The sequence below is a fragment of the Corvus brachyrhynchos genome, unplaced genomic scaffold, assembly GCF_000691975.1.
Source record: "Corvus brachyrhynchos isolate BGI_N302 unplaced genomic scaffold, ASM69197v1 scaffold22, whole genome shotgun sequence".
NCBI lineage: Eukaryota > Metazoa > Chordata > Aves > Passeriformes > Corvidae > Corvus > Corvus brachyrhynchos.
Window position 1 is genome coordinate 608,719 of NW_008238355.1, and position 13,139 is coordinate 621,857.

At 36.8% G+C, this 13,139-nt stretch overlaps 1 protein-coding gene across 3 annotated transcripts in view; it reads right to left on the reverse strand.

Moving 5' to 3' along the window:
- Positions 1-13,139, reverse strand: part of LINGO2 (leucine rich repeat and Ig domain containing 2) — a 327,338-nt gene that overhangs the window by 175,492 nt on the left and 138,707 nt on the right. For all 3 annotated transcript variants that reach the window (XR_001862341.1, XM_008634520.2, XM_017735451.1), the window contains exon 3: positions 479-521. The gene's annotated coding sequence lies outside the window, so the exon portion shown is untranslated. The remainder of the gene's footprint in view (positions 1-478; positions 522-13,139) is intronic.

Consider the following 13,139-nt stretch of genomic DNA (forward strand, 5'->3'; position numbering starts at 1 on the left):
ATTTTTATTTTCCCATTCTCAGTGTTGCATCTAGCACCTTATTTTATAAAAAATGAGGTTCTCAAACAATGAGTTACAGGAACACGACCTTTGATACACAATCAATCAAAATGAAGGCTCAGTAAAGAAAAATTTAATATAATCATGCAGACATTGCATTTTTCTTCCTTTTTCAGATTTCATTATTTAAGAATGCAAGTCACAAAACAGAACATAACTTATCAGTTCATAAATTTGTTAAAGCTATTTCATTTATTTAAGAATGACAACATATATGACCTGTGATCCACTTGCCAACCAAAAGGACAAAATACACATACATCCCACCTTTTCCATATAGAAAAAAGAAAATTCTTAACATTTGCAAACATAAGATTAAACAATTTAATTTTTAACTGTCTTGCAACATAAACACAAATAGTAATAGAAGACATACTCAGATCAAGTAGTTTTACTAAGGGAATTACAAATAACATACCTTAAGACTTAGTGGGTTCAAGTCCTGGAGACAATCACTGCACCTTTGAAAACAAAATTTATCTGTTAAAATTATTGCAACTAATTTAGTTTAGGATAAAAATTCCTGTCCCCTGAAATCTTTTATTTAGCACACTTTTCAAGCTTCCTTGGTACCTAGTAGCATGCTCCTGTCTGATTTCCAGCTACCTTCAAGGGATGAGTGCAATTTGTTCAGTCCCTCAGTTCCCTTTTTGAGTTTTCCAAAAAGAAGGTTCACTGTACTATACAGTCCTCCCCAGCCCAGTTTTCCTTCCTGGATTTCTGTTCATTCTGTGTTATGAAGCCTACCAAGAAACCTTTCTAAAGCAACTATTTTATGAAGTGGGTATGAACTGTGTTTTGTAGTCCCTCTGCAGCACTGTTAACTGCAGCAGCAGTTAACCAACAAACTGTTCAAGAATAAATACTAATCTCATAGATGACAGAAAGAAAATACCTGGCACCAACCTCTTACTCAGCTTTTTTAGAATGAAGGAAAATGTAATGACTTTTAGTTTACCAATACTAGTGTCAGCACACTGGACAAAGCAGATAGGCAGAGCACTGGGAACAGTTTATTTTACCAAGGAACACCTTGATAAGCCTTTTCTCATCCTAACTTTTGTTTTGCACATGTTATGTGAATGACATCATACTCTCTCTCACTCTATTGTGGAAGAATCATTGGAACATATCCTTTGCTCCTCTATTTGTGCAGTGATTTCAGAAAAGTAATAAAAATTTATAGTATTTAAGTATCTTACCCCTTGAGTTCAAGATATCAAAGCCCCATTGACAAACAGACAATGAAAGCATATTATTTTCTGAGAGAAGAATACTCCTATGGTAGCATGTCCTTACCATCCCTTGTTCTACCCTAGATATATATTTATAAATGTATACTTATACTATTATAAATCTATACAGACATGTATATGTGTGTATATAGCATTGACATATATTCTTTTAAATACTGCCTGAAAATATTTTATTCCTCATCCCTTTGAAAAAGTCTTAATTCATAAAACATTGGACTTGCCACATCCAATTTTTCTGTGTGTGAATTTACCTGCCACCTTTGAAATACGATAAAGCTATGGCCCAAGTACTCTACTGTTACTCTACTGCAGAGTTTGCCTTACTATAATATAGGTAGTAGAACCATCCTATTCACCTTAATTTCACAGGTTTATATGTTTTATAGCAAAATACAGTTTATGGGGATGATCCAAGATATTTCCTTTATGTTCGTGTCATTAAATGATCTCTGTAAAAGCCATCACAGTGGTGTAAGAATCAGAGTAACCCTGTTGCTAAAGCTGCTGTTTTATTGGTTAGAACAAGGAAAAGTGTATTTCCCCACCTTTAACAACTTGACTTTTGTCTTATTGGAGATAAGTTCTGATTTTTTGGTGTACCAAAATTTTTCTCATTAAGCGTATCTTTGTGTGTACAGATCAACATGCCACCATTTATTTCATTTTAAAGACACTGAAACGTCTGACAAACATTTTCAATTTCATTAATCTGCATATAAAAAAGTAAATTTAGATAAGTATTGTTGCAGAAAAATAAAATTTAAAAAACCCAAACCAAAACTGAAAAACCCCACCCAAAGCTAAAATTTGGTTATTTGAATTAATCATCTTCAAAATAAACCTGAAACAAATGCATTAATTTCAAGGAAGCAGATCTTCCTTCTAAGTGGAATGCTTCAGGTAAACACACTGATGGCTTTTGCAGCAGTATGAAAAAATGCCCTCCAGCTATGAAAAATAGAAAGCATTTGAAGAATATAATTTTTTAGCTTAATTCCTACTTAATAGAATACATAAGTCTCTACCACCTCATAAACACAGAACTTACTGCGTTACCAAGCTTTCTTTCTGCTGTACATATTACAGGCTTTCTTATTTTAAGTCCATATTCCCAAACAGATCTTTTGCTAATGTTCTCTTCAAAAATTCTACAACTCTTATTTCATGATACTATGCACAAAATGCTTTTCAATCATTCAGACTGACATGGTGGTTTAGACCTCAGCTGATGTAACAGCTAATGTTAAAAAAATCACCAACTTGATTTGTACTTAGCTGAAGTCAATAGAGATAAAGGTTACCAGTGACCTCACAAGTCCTGATCCTCCAATTACTGTATTTTTGACAATAATGTATTTCCTGGATTGTTGACACAGCCACATTGCAGTCAAGACTATCAGCTCCATTGATCACTGATGCTAAAGTAGATGACTTCCTTCAGTGATGACTACACTACATTCCACTAAGGAACATCATTTGTTAAAATTTACATATATTCTGAAACATTTATTTGATTAAAAAAAACCCCACAACTTTCATATGCTTAGAACAATCTCACAAGAGACCAACATACTTCACACACCTAGTCAATTTATTTTATCTCAAGAACCAATTAATTCAGTTTCTGGCACAGTTTGTTCAAATGCAAAAATAGAAATCCTGATTTGTAAAACAAATAGATACATATATCAACACATCAGGTGCTGGGATTAGTTTACTCCAAGAAGCAATAGACTATGAATTGGATTTTCTTTTTTCTGTTAATTATGACCAAATACCTCTTTGAAACAAAATGATGCCAGTGATGTAGTTGAGACAGCTTAGTGTCAACGACAGAACAAGATGCACCATGACGAATCATAAAATATTCAAAGTATGACTATTCAGTTGCTGAAAAATTTCCAGCCTATGTTAGGCAGAAATTTCTGTCAAGGATTGTCAGGTTATCGTTCTAGCATCCCCATGCTTTAAAGGAGCCCTCATTCTCTGCTGAAAGAGCAGCCTTTTGCCACAAAGTTGCCATTTTGCTGATTCTCTGAAAATCTGGCAAAAGTGGTCAAGTTACAAGGGTTGTGTGCATACACAGTAGAGTGAAGGGGAAAATCAAACTGTAGCTGCTCAGAATTGGTAATTTGTGATCAAGGAATGACCTGGCATGGAGGACAAGAAGGTCCAGCTGCGAAAGAGCTTGAACTGGTTGGACATAGGAATGACAGGACAGAACTCCCTGTAGGGGAGTGGAGTTTCCCTTGGGAATGAGCCATGTTGCAGAGCTGTCTTGCAACAATCCATCACTCATGGACATGAGTGCTCAAATGCCAGAGGCCACCTTTGGGCAGCAGAACTGGGATGGGGAATGGATCCAATGCTGGGCTGATGTTTGTGCGACTGGTACCACCGCGTGTGTATGTAACGAATTGACTCCTGCTGCACCTCTGCAGACTCCACGGAGAACAGCCTATGGTGATAAGACTGTCCAGTGCATTGTACATTAAATCTTTTATATTTAAGCACAAACCTGTGTTTAACTCAGCTCAAGGCATGCAGTAAATTTTCCACAACAAGAGTCCTGTGAGTTAATGGTTAAAAACATACAGATTCCACCTGCACAATTGACCAGATTGTAAACATGATATTTCCACAAAAAGGATGGGTTTATCTCACCCACATTTATAATATAAAACTGGTTTTAATTTGATTATGAAGCTCTTGGAAGTTTCAAACACACTACAGGTCTCTATTGGGGTGTTCTGTGAATATTTATAAAACATTTTGTATTGAATTGTCCCATATAAAATGAAAATACATACAGGTAAGTACACTGTATGCATATTATTGTATGTACCAGAAGGACAATTTCTCTTAACATAACCAATAGACCTTGCTTTCTACACTGTAAACAATGGAGAATCACCCAGCCTGAAACAGTCAGGGAATGATCTATAAAAATAAATTCCTTAACTGAAAACGATTAGGAATGTAATACTGAGGGCACAGTTCTCACAATAACTAAGAGGTAATTACTTAGCTTGTTCTGTATCTGATAGACAAAGACTTTGAAAGGAAATTAAATCACTGATTTCTTGTCCTAGAGTTAGATGCCAAATGAGATCATATAATTACAGATGAATGAATTTTTCTATATAAGATCATGTCTAGCATGCTCTCTTGGTTTGAGATAAATTTGGAGGAAAACATCTGAAATGAACATCCCTCTGTTAGAAGGCAGATTTCAGCACCCCCTCCCCCACCAGGTTTGGAAAGAAATTCCTCAGAGGAAAGTGAAAAAAACTATTTATTTAACAAGCAGAGTGCATGCAGGCACAGAAAAAAGAATGCATAATGTTAAATAATAAAACCTATTGCTGTGGAGAAGACCTTGGAAGATTCAGAGCTCTTTGTAGGTGTGGCTCTGCACTCTCTGGAGCTGGGGTTCAGCGTGGGCCCCTCTGGGCTGCAGTGTGGGCTCTCCTGGTGATGTTCTGGTGTTGCTGAACAGTCCAGAAGAGGAGAAGAAGAAGCCAAAGTCACAGGGAAGAAAAAAACTTTCTTGCCTCAGCTAGCAGGCTAGCTAAAAAGCAAAGAAGTTTAACTCTCTCTTTCCTGAGAAACAGAGCTGAAAGCTGGGAAAAAACAGCAGGAAGGTGCTTTCCTTGGCTCTGTAGCAGCAGGAAGGCAGGGGAGCGTGTGTCCTTGAGCACAAACAACTCTGAAAAATTTGCCTGGCTTCTCTCCCCCCTCTCCTGAGAAACAGCCTAAAGACACAGGAAAGCACAGGATTCATGTCTGGCATAGGGCGGATGATAAGGAATACAGTATCATACAGTGACCTCAGAACACATGCAGATTGCAAAAGCAAGGAGAAACAGAATCTTGTATGTTTACTTCAAGGAATAACAGTGGAGATTCACTTTGAGCACGCAAAGGCTGACACAGTCTTGCAGCTATAGGAAGATGAAAATTATTCAGCCTCAATGACCTCATCTACATCCACAGGAAAATTTCGGATGAAGTTAAGCATGCATCACCAGGACCCTTTTTCAGGAATTAACATCACAACCACAGAAGGAATGCACTGATGGCAGAATGTGCTTCAGGAAGGTACATAACAAGTAGATTCCCATGCTGGTCACATCACATCCCTTTTCATAGTGTCCTGCCTTAAATAGCATTAATTCCTTAAATGTCTTCACCCATACAGAAGCCTCCATCACTTCTACATTCTTAGTGGCATAATCACATTTTTCACTGACAGCTGCTTCTTGTATTTTAAAAGACCTTTAGAGTGACAGTCTGGTTGTTTTATGAACATGTACATTTCTTGACATGAGGTTGAGAACAATGCAACTAACCTGTCGCTACTAAATGGAACAAAATGTTCATCTACCTCCACTACACCTAAAAATTTCCATCTTTCACCAAGAAAATTGAGTCTTCTTAGTCCTTGATGTGCTATAGATGGATTTCTCCTAAGCTAATAATAGCATTAATACTGAAAAGCCAAGACTTACCTTAGCGCTGGCAACTTTGCATTTAAGTCAAACTTATGGAAAATGAGAGCAATGAACCTCATGGAACTCAAAAAGCATCCATAATAGTAGCAGAAAATGAAGCAAAGTCAAATGCATGAGAAAAACGGTAAAACTTTTGAAATTCACAATTTTGTTAGAACGTGGTATGCCACTACGAACAATTATAGTTCTATGGAAATTTTTTGAGAGGACAGTGACTGAAATTTTGCTTAATTTCTCCTAAATTTTGTCTGGGTCGTAGCCACAAAACAACACCTGAGGACCAAATGAGGGGCAGGCCAATTTCTCTTGTGCTGTCTATATTGTGCACAGTGTTACTATGACTGTTTAATAAAATCAGCTACCTCCCCTGCTCACCAGTGCATGCATAGCAGTGCATTTCAGCAGCTAGATATCAATACATTCAGGGAGGATAAAAGCCTTTTGTGCATACAGGTGTCCCTTACAGACAATAAGCTTTAGCTCTTCATAAAATGACAGCAGGATCTTGCAGCAAAGTGTGAGAGGTAAGGGCTGTATTTGTGTGAAGGAGCTGCACTAGGTAGAAGATGCTCACAGTGCCACACACAAGATCTCATTGCTACAGTCAGATTGCACAATGCTCTGTAGTGGAAACTGTTTCTTACGGCATCTGGTCTTTTCTTATATTTGCTCTTTTAAATAAAATAAAATCCAATTTCTTTTCCTCATGCAGTATTATGGACAATACAAGGCCATCATAAATGGCATCCATTATAAAGATTTTACATAATACTCTTCAGCTAACCTATTTTTGAGAATGTTTTTACCAGAATAATTTAACTGTAACTGAAAATATCTCACTGAACGAGGAATTTGGAGGAGGGCAACAAATAAATTTCCATAAACTGTAGTATCCTACACATCTTAAACCAGTGCAAGTAAAGATAAGAAACTAGAAAATAAGTGTGCCAAAAATGCAGTTAAAAAAGGTTTATTTGAGGTGGCGAGTTGTAACAATTCCCTACTGACCTTTAATTTACATATTCTGCTAACACCTCAAACCAGGTCAGTTTAAACTATTCAAAAGGAATCCACTGTACATTTCTTGCCCCTTTAATCATCCCAGAATTCAAGTAATCCATTTGGATTACTTGCTGGCCACTGTGATAGGAAGTAAAATATGCTATTTATGTTGCAAACTAAAAGACTGCCATAGCGATAGCAATGGTCTCAAATGGAGATATTCCTGTTACTTACCAATTTACATCATTTGAGAGATCAGTAAAGCCTTGAAACACAGCTGTTTCTAGGATATCTTTGTAATTCTGTTTCTACAAGTTCTGTCAGAAACACATCCTGCTCAGTTGAACCAGAGCTTGACAGGCAGCAACACATACTTTGAGACTGCAAGAAATACTAAAATTTAGAACTACCAAATACTTGCTTTCTTGTTGGTATGAATCTTCTCACACTACGTGAAAAACCACCACAAGCAACTTGATGGATTAAGGTGCAGCTGGCTTGAGAGCAAAACAGGTTAAAGACAATGCCCTCCAGCAGCTGGTTATGAGAACAACTGTTTCAGCAGCATGTATCAGCAGGGCTAATATTTCAACTGTCCCTCCCAAAGTACACATACAGCAATTATGCTAACAATAACTCTGCCACTCAGGTTTTCTGGTAACCTTAGTCTCTAAAGACAGTTTAGAAAGAGCTGTGTTTCAAATTCTTTTCAGCACGCAAAGAGTTCAACTAATGGATAAAAGGATTATCAACATCCTACCTGTGTGTTCCTTTAGAATGATTTTGAGCAAATATTATTAGGAATGCCATTAGCAACAACTACCAGGGAATAATGATCCCATTCAACAATCATTTCTGAGTTTCCAAAGTTTGCTTTTTATTTTAATTTAGAATGAAAACTAACGCTGCATAAATGTTTTCTTTTCTCAACACAGACCTCAGAGCTGAGGTCTATATTGAGTGCAAGTTGAAATTTTGCTTAGCTGTAATTGCTTATAAGTGTCAATCAGCAGACTGATGGCTGGCCAACAGCCTCGGTGTAAGTAGTTTAAAGCAGTCTGACTATAAATAGTTTTGCTAACTCAGATCAATCTCTCCACCTTTTATCTCTCCAAATAAACAGAAGAGGAATATGAATATGGGTTACTCACACCTCAGCAATTTTAATTCTGTTCCTTTTTGGACCAACTCAGTACAGTTGGAATCATCCTAATATAGCTGCTGAAGGAACATGAATAACAGCCTAATAGAATTTTGCTTCAGAAGATATAAATAAGAATACCTCTACTGCAGGCTGTTTAGACTAGCTGAAAATGCAGCAAATGCGGAACTATACTAGAGTGCAGAAGAGTGCAGAAGAAAAAGAAATAAATATTTCCTGACATCTTGTCAATGTCATACACAATTATAAATGCACACCTATTTCCTTTTTTAAAAATATTTCAAATATATGGAGTAGGAAGGGACCATCAAGGATTGAGTCCAGCTCCTGGCCCTGAACAGGACAGACGCAAGAGTCACTCCTTGTGCCTGAGAGCATTGTACAAATGCTTCTTGAACTCTGTCAGGCTTCGTGCTGTGACCACTTGCCTGGGGAGCCTGTTCCAGCACCCAGCCACCCTCTGGCTGAAGAAGCTTTCCGTGATATCCAACCTAAACCTTCCATGACACAACTTCAGACCATTCCCTCGGGTCCTGTCACTGTCACCACAGAGAAGAGATCAGTGCCTGCCTCTCCTCTTCCCCTCACAAGGAAGTTGTAACTGCAGTGAGGTCTCCCCTCAGTCTCCTCTTCTCCAGGCTGAACTGACCAAGTGACCTCTGCTGCTCCTCATATGGCTTCCCCTCAAGGCCCTTCACTATCTTCATTGCCCTCCTTTGGACATGCTCTAATGGCTTTATATCTTTTTTATATTGCAGGGACCAAAGCTCCACACAATATTCAATAAACATAAGATTTTCTTCCTGGGAGGAAAAACACAATATGAAATTACGATGGTAGAAGAGGCTGAAACAGGCAAACTGAGCTGAAATCAGGCACCAAATTAACAAGTAGTTTATTTTTACTTACTGTCCTTATTTGATGCCTACTGTTACAATATCCTTTCAGGAAACAAACTATTTTATAGTCAAGGTGCTTTATCGAGCACAGATTAAAGAATGGAGAATTGCTGCATATGAATCTTAGCTCTGTTTCTTCTCACATAGCTTTGACTAAAACATAATTTTTCCTCCTCCAACACTGTACTAACAACACAGGTTGCCCTACCAAGCCTTGAGAGTCTCTTCTGTGATAGAGCATTAGGTGCTAGTGCCCACGGGGAGAGGAAATCCCACTTATTTCCCAGATGTTCCTCTCTTGAGGGTGACTTGGGGCAGAGCCATTTAAAAATTATTGAGGTAGGCAGAGAAGATGTAAATAGACATACTTTGTCTAGTTTAGAAAAAGGACCAGGTCATATAAACCCCTAACTCATTGATTCTTAGAAGAGATCATCATAAGATGCAGCCATGTCATTAATTTGAGTCCACAGCAATTTTAATCTAGATATATGTACCCTCACTACCCAATGGCAAATGAAGTAAAATACATGCATATCTCAGAATGAGAATCATAATGCTTCAAATTCATATGATATTATCCAAATGAAAAGTGCTATTTGAAAGCAATTTGCTGTTTTGAATAATAAGCTATCCCTCCTTTCAGAAGAACTTACTTATAAACTCAACATCCCCTGTGTTTCTAGAAAAAGTCCCTAGAATGAAAAATGAAACAGAACAACAACAAAAAACCAAACCAACCAACCAACCAAACAAACAAGTAAAACTCTCTAAAAAAAGCCAAATCCACCCTATGCCTGTAACACATAGACAATATGCTTCACTAATCAAACTGAAGTTGTCTGGCTTCTGACAGCATGGAGCTTGAGAAGAATGACAGTTTAGAACAACCAGGACAACTACAAAACTTACCCACACAGATACATACCACCTTTATAAGATTTGAAATTAAAAATTAAAGATTTAAAATTAAAAGCTGAACATACAAAAACACTCAATCCTCCTGAATAGACTTTTATTTGGATTTGCAAAATTAATTGCTTGTTTATAAAAAATGAATTCTCAACAAATCAACACAAGAGTGAGATTGACTGCAAATGGCATCAAAACTACAGCTGTATCTGGAAGCAGCCCAGCTAAGTATGTTTTCCTTTAACTAAGAGAGCAAATAATGGACAAAACCCCACGAACATGAAGAAGGAAGACAAGGAAAAATGGTGAATAAAGGAAAATCAGTCTCAAAAGAGAAACAACCACATTGTAAAAAACTCAAGATTTCAATTTTAAACAAATGAGCTCTCAGAGAAGAATGGCAATGGTAATGTGTTAAAAGCAATAATTAATCAAAGTTCATTGCTATCTGCACCTGAAGAACCATTGTGAATAACTTCAAAGCATTCACAAAAGGAGTTGAAGAAGACCATATCACTGAATTTCTATTATTAACTGGCATTATTTGAAAACAATAATAACTAATTAACAGGTAGCTTCCTAATTAAAATTGGTGAACAGGATTATACTAGCTATTCTTGAGCATTGTCTCCCTGGAAAGCTCATTTCCCTTTTTAAGTGTGATGTTCCTGTATAAATATTTAAGTTATTTAGAAAGTATCTGAATGTCATGGGGTTTCCAGGGAAGGTATATATAAGGTATATATTTTCAGGAGACAAAGATCAGAAGTATACAAGTGCAATTAAGTTCCTTGCCCTCTTAGAGGAAGATATATATATATATACACATTCTCCCACCACACTACATTGTTCCATCTTGCATGTGGTAACCCTCCAACTATAAAGCCAAAGAAAAGTTACTAACTCCGTATTTATGCCTCAAATCCAAGAACATGTGGCTGTCCCAATACAGTGTAAGGCTGTGTAAGAAGAATAACCCTGAGCAGTTCAGTCTTGCTGTGGAGCACATGCACGCTACTGTGAGCCATTTCAATCAAAGGACACAGAAGAGGGACCCCGCTCCCAGGTGGTGTGTGGGTCAGTGGGCTGCAGGGGAGCACAGGTGCAGGCAGGGGGGGGGAGCCTGTTCTGCAGCAGGAGGGTGGAGGGTTGAGTGTGTGCAGGGCCCCGACAGTCAGGGAGGAGGTTTGAGATGCTCAGAGCCCCTAAGGCGAGGCAGCGTGTGTGCAGCTATGGGCACATGCAACTGTACAGTCTTCCACGTGTATTTGTGTGGGTGGGAATTGTGTTGTCTTAGGATTTGCTACAGAAGGGTGCCTGGAAATTCACAGGTGTTTACTAAGCTTTTGTAAGTGTTTAGTATTGTGGGGTATATGTTTTTTTTTGTTGCTATTGTTACCAAATATGTAATTCACTGACTTCAACTTAATTCTGTGCTGTTAACACAAACAATTTTGATACTGATTTGATTTAAACCATTTCAGCGGATAATTTTTTTCTCAGACACTATAATGTGTTTCTTTTATATGATCAGAATGACTTAACTTGAAACAAAAAGCCCACACCACGAATATACACACTGTCTTAATATAACACCTTCAATACAACAAGTGAACATACAGTTTGCTCCGCAACCAGACACAATTGCTATGTGATTTCAGAGACAGACACTTTGTCCTTTGGAAACTGAGTGCAATGGTAATGTTTCACATATTGAAGATCAAGTACATATTCCATCAGTGACTGAATGGTGTGCAGCTGTTACACTGATAAAAGCCTTTAAAAGAATAATGCAGTTAAGTAAGCTTTTTGTCATTCTGTTCAGATCCTGTGTACATTTATAGATGGTGTCTATACATATTCACTAAAATATTGACTTTCTCATAATAATACCTAAAATGTAGTAAGCCTGTAGATGAATAATTAAAATTACTAATAGAAAATTAATTTCTTTAATGGCTTTAAAAAAATATTCTATGTAGTTACAGAGAGTGTTTTTGTTTCTTTTCTACTGTCCTTTTCTTAATGGTACCTGGCATACATTTAAAACCAAACTAGCAATTCTACTTAGCAAGAAAGAAATTTAGAGTTGTTTTATACTGTGTTTAGTATTCTTTTAAATGGATTGATACTGGCTACCATTTGCCTATGATATTACTAACTACTGAGAAGCAATAAAGTAGAAATGAGGAATGACTACATTCTGATAACCAGGAGCAACAACAGGAAGTGGAAAGAAAATTATTTTGGAGCCCTGGCTATGAGAAAAGACCTTAACAAGAAGGTGGCATCAGCAAAGGTGGAAGCAATCCAGTTACAGGTCAGTCTTTTAAAGGAAGCAGGAAAAAGGTTTATGTCATACATACAGCAGGATGCAGTTGCCTGGAAAACAGATGAAGGTAAGGTGATTTTAGGAACTCATTTTAGTGGAAAACAGAAAAGTAGAAGATATGTTAGAGAATAATGTTAAGTAGAATAATGCTGTAGGAATAATACAGATGAACATAAAAGAGAAAATAGAAGTGCACAATATGTCAATTTCCATTCCTCAGATGTTACAAAAGAGGTTGACATTGTTTAATATAGCAAATGGACTATGCTTTGAGGGTTTTGGATCTTTTTAAAGATAAAAACTTTTTGGTTTATACTGAAGACAAATCTCACAGTTTTATAGCCAACTGTCTTCTCTTCTTAGTGAAAAGAAAATTGAACTTATGTTTTAAAACCAAAAAAAGGTTACAGAATGCTCTTATAACAGATAAAACGGTAACTGATGTTGAATTATCTAATTTCTTATTAACTCATATTGTTAAATTTTTATTTTAAATGAAAATGCAAGGATGTGTCACTCTGAAGTTTACAAATATACAGTCTACCTCCTTTGTTAGACACCCTGAAAAGCCACTTATAGTTTGTAATGTAGTGTGATTACATAGGATTTCTCAACACAGACATATTACACTAAATATCAAAGCACAGTTAAATCACTGCCATCTGTGGAACAGAAGGCTTTTATGATTATTTACTTTGATAGAATTAGCTCATATAAACTATAACAGCATAAGCACTAGTGTAGACTAATAAATAACTCCACACTAGACTAGTAAATGTGTCTACGCTAGGTGATTCAGGGCTTAACTAGACTGATGTGCACTCCAAGAGCTCTGAAGGCACAATTTATTATACAGGGAGGAAACTGAGTGATCATATTGCAAAATAATATTTGGTTTATTTGCTATCATGGATCATGCTGAGGAAAATGAAATTAAGGCTATAGTATTTAATGCCTATTTAAAGGAAAAAAAATTATAATAGACAGATATTGTTTAATATA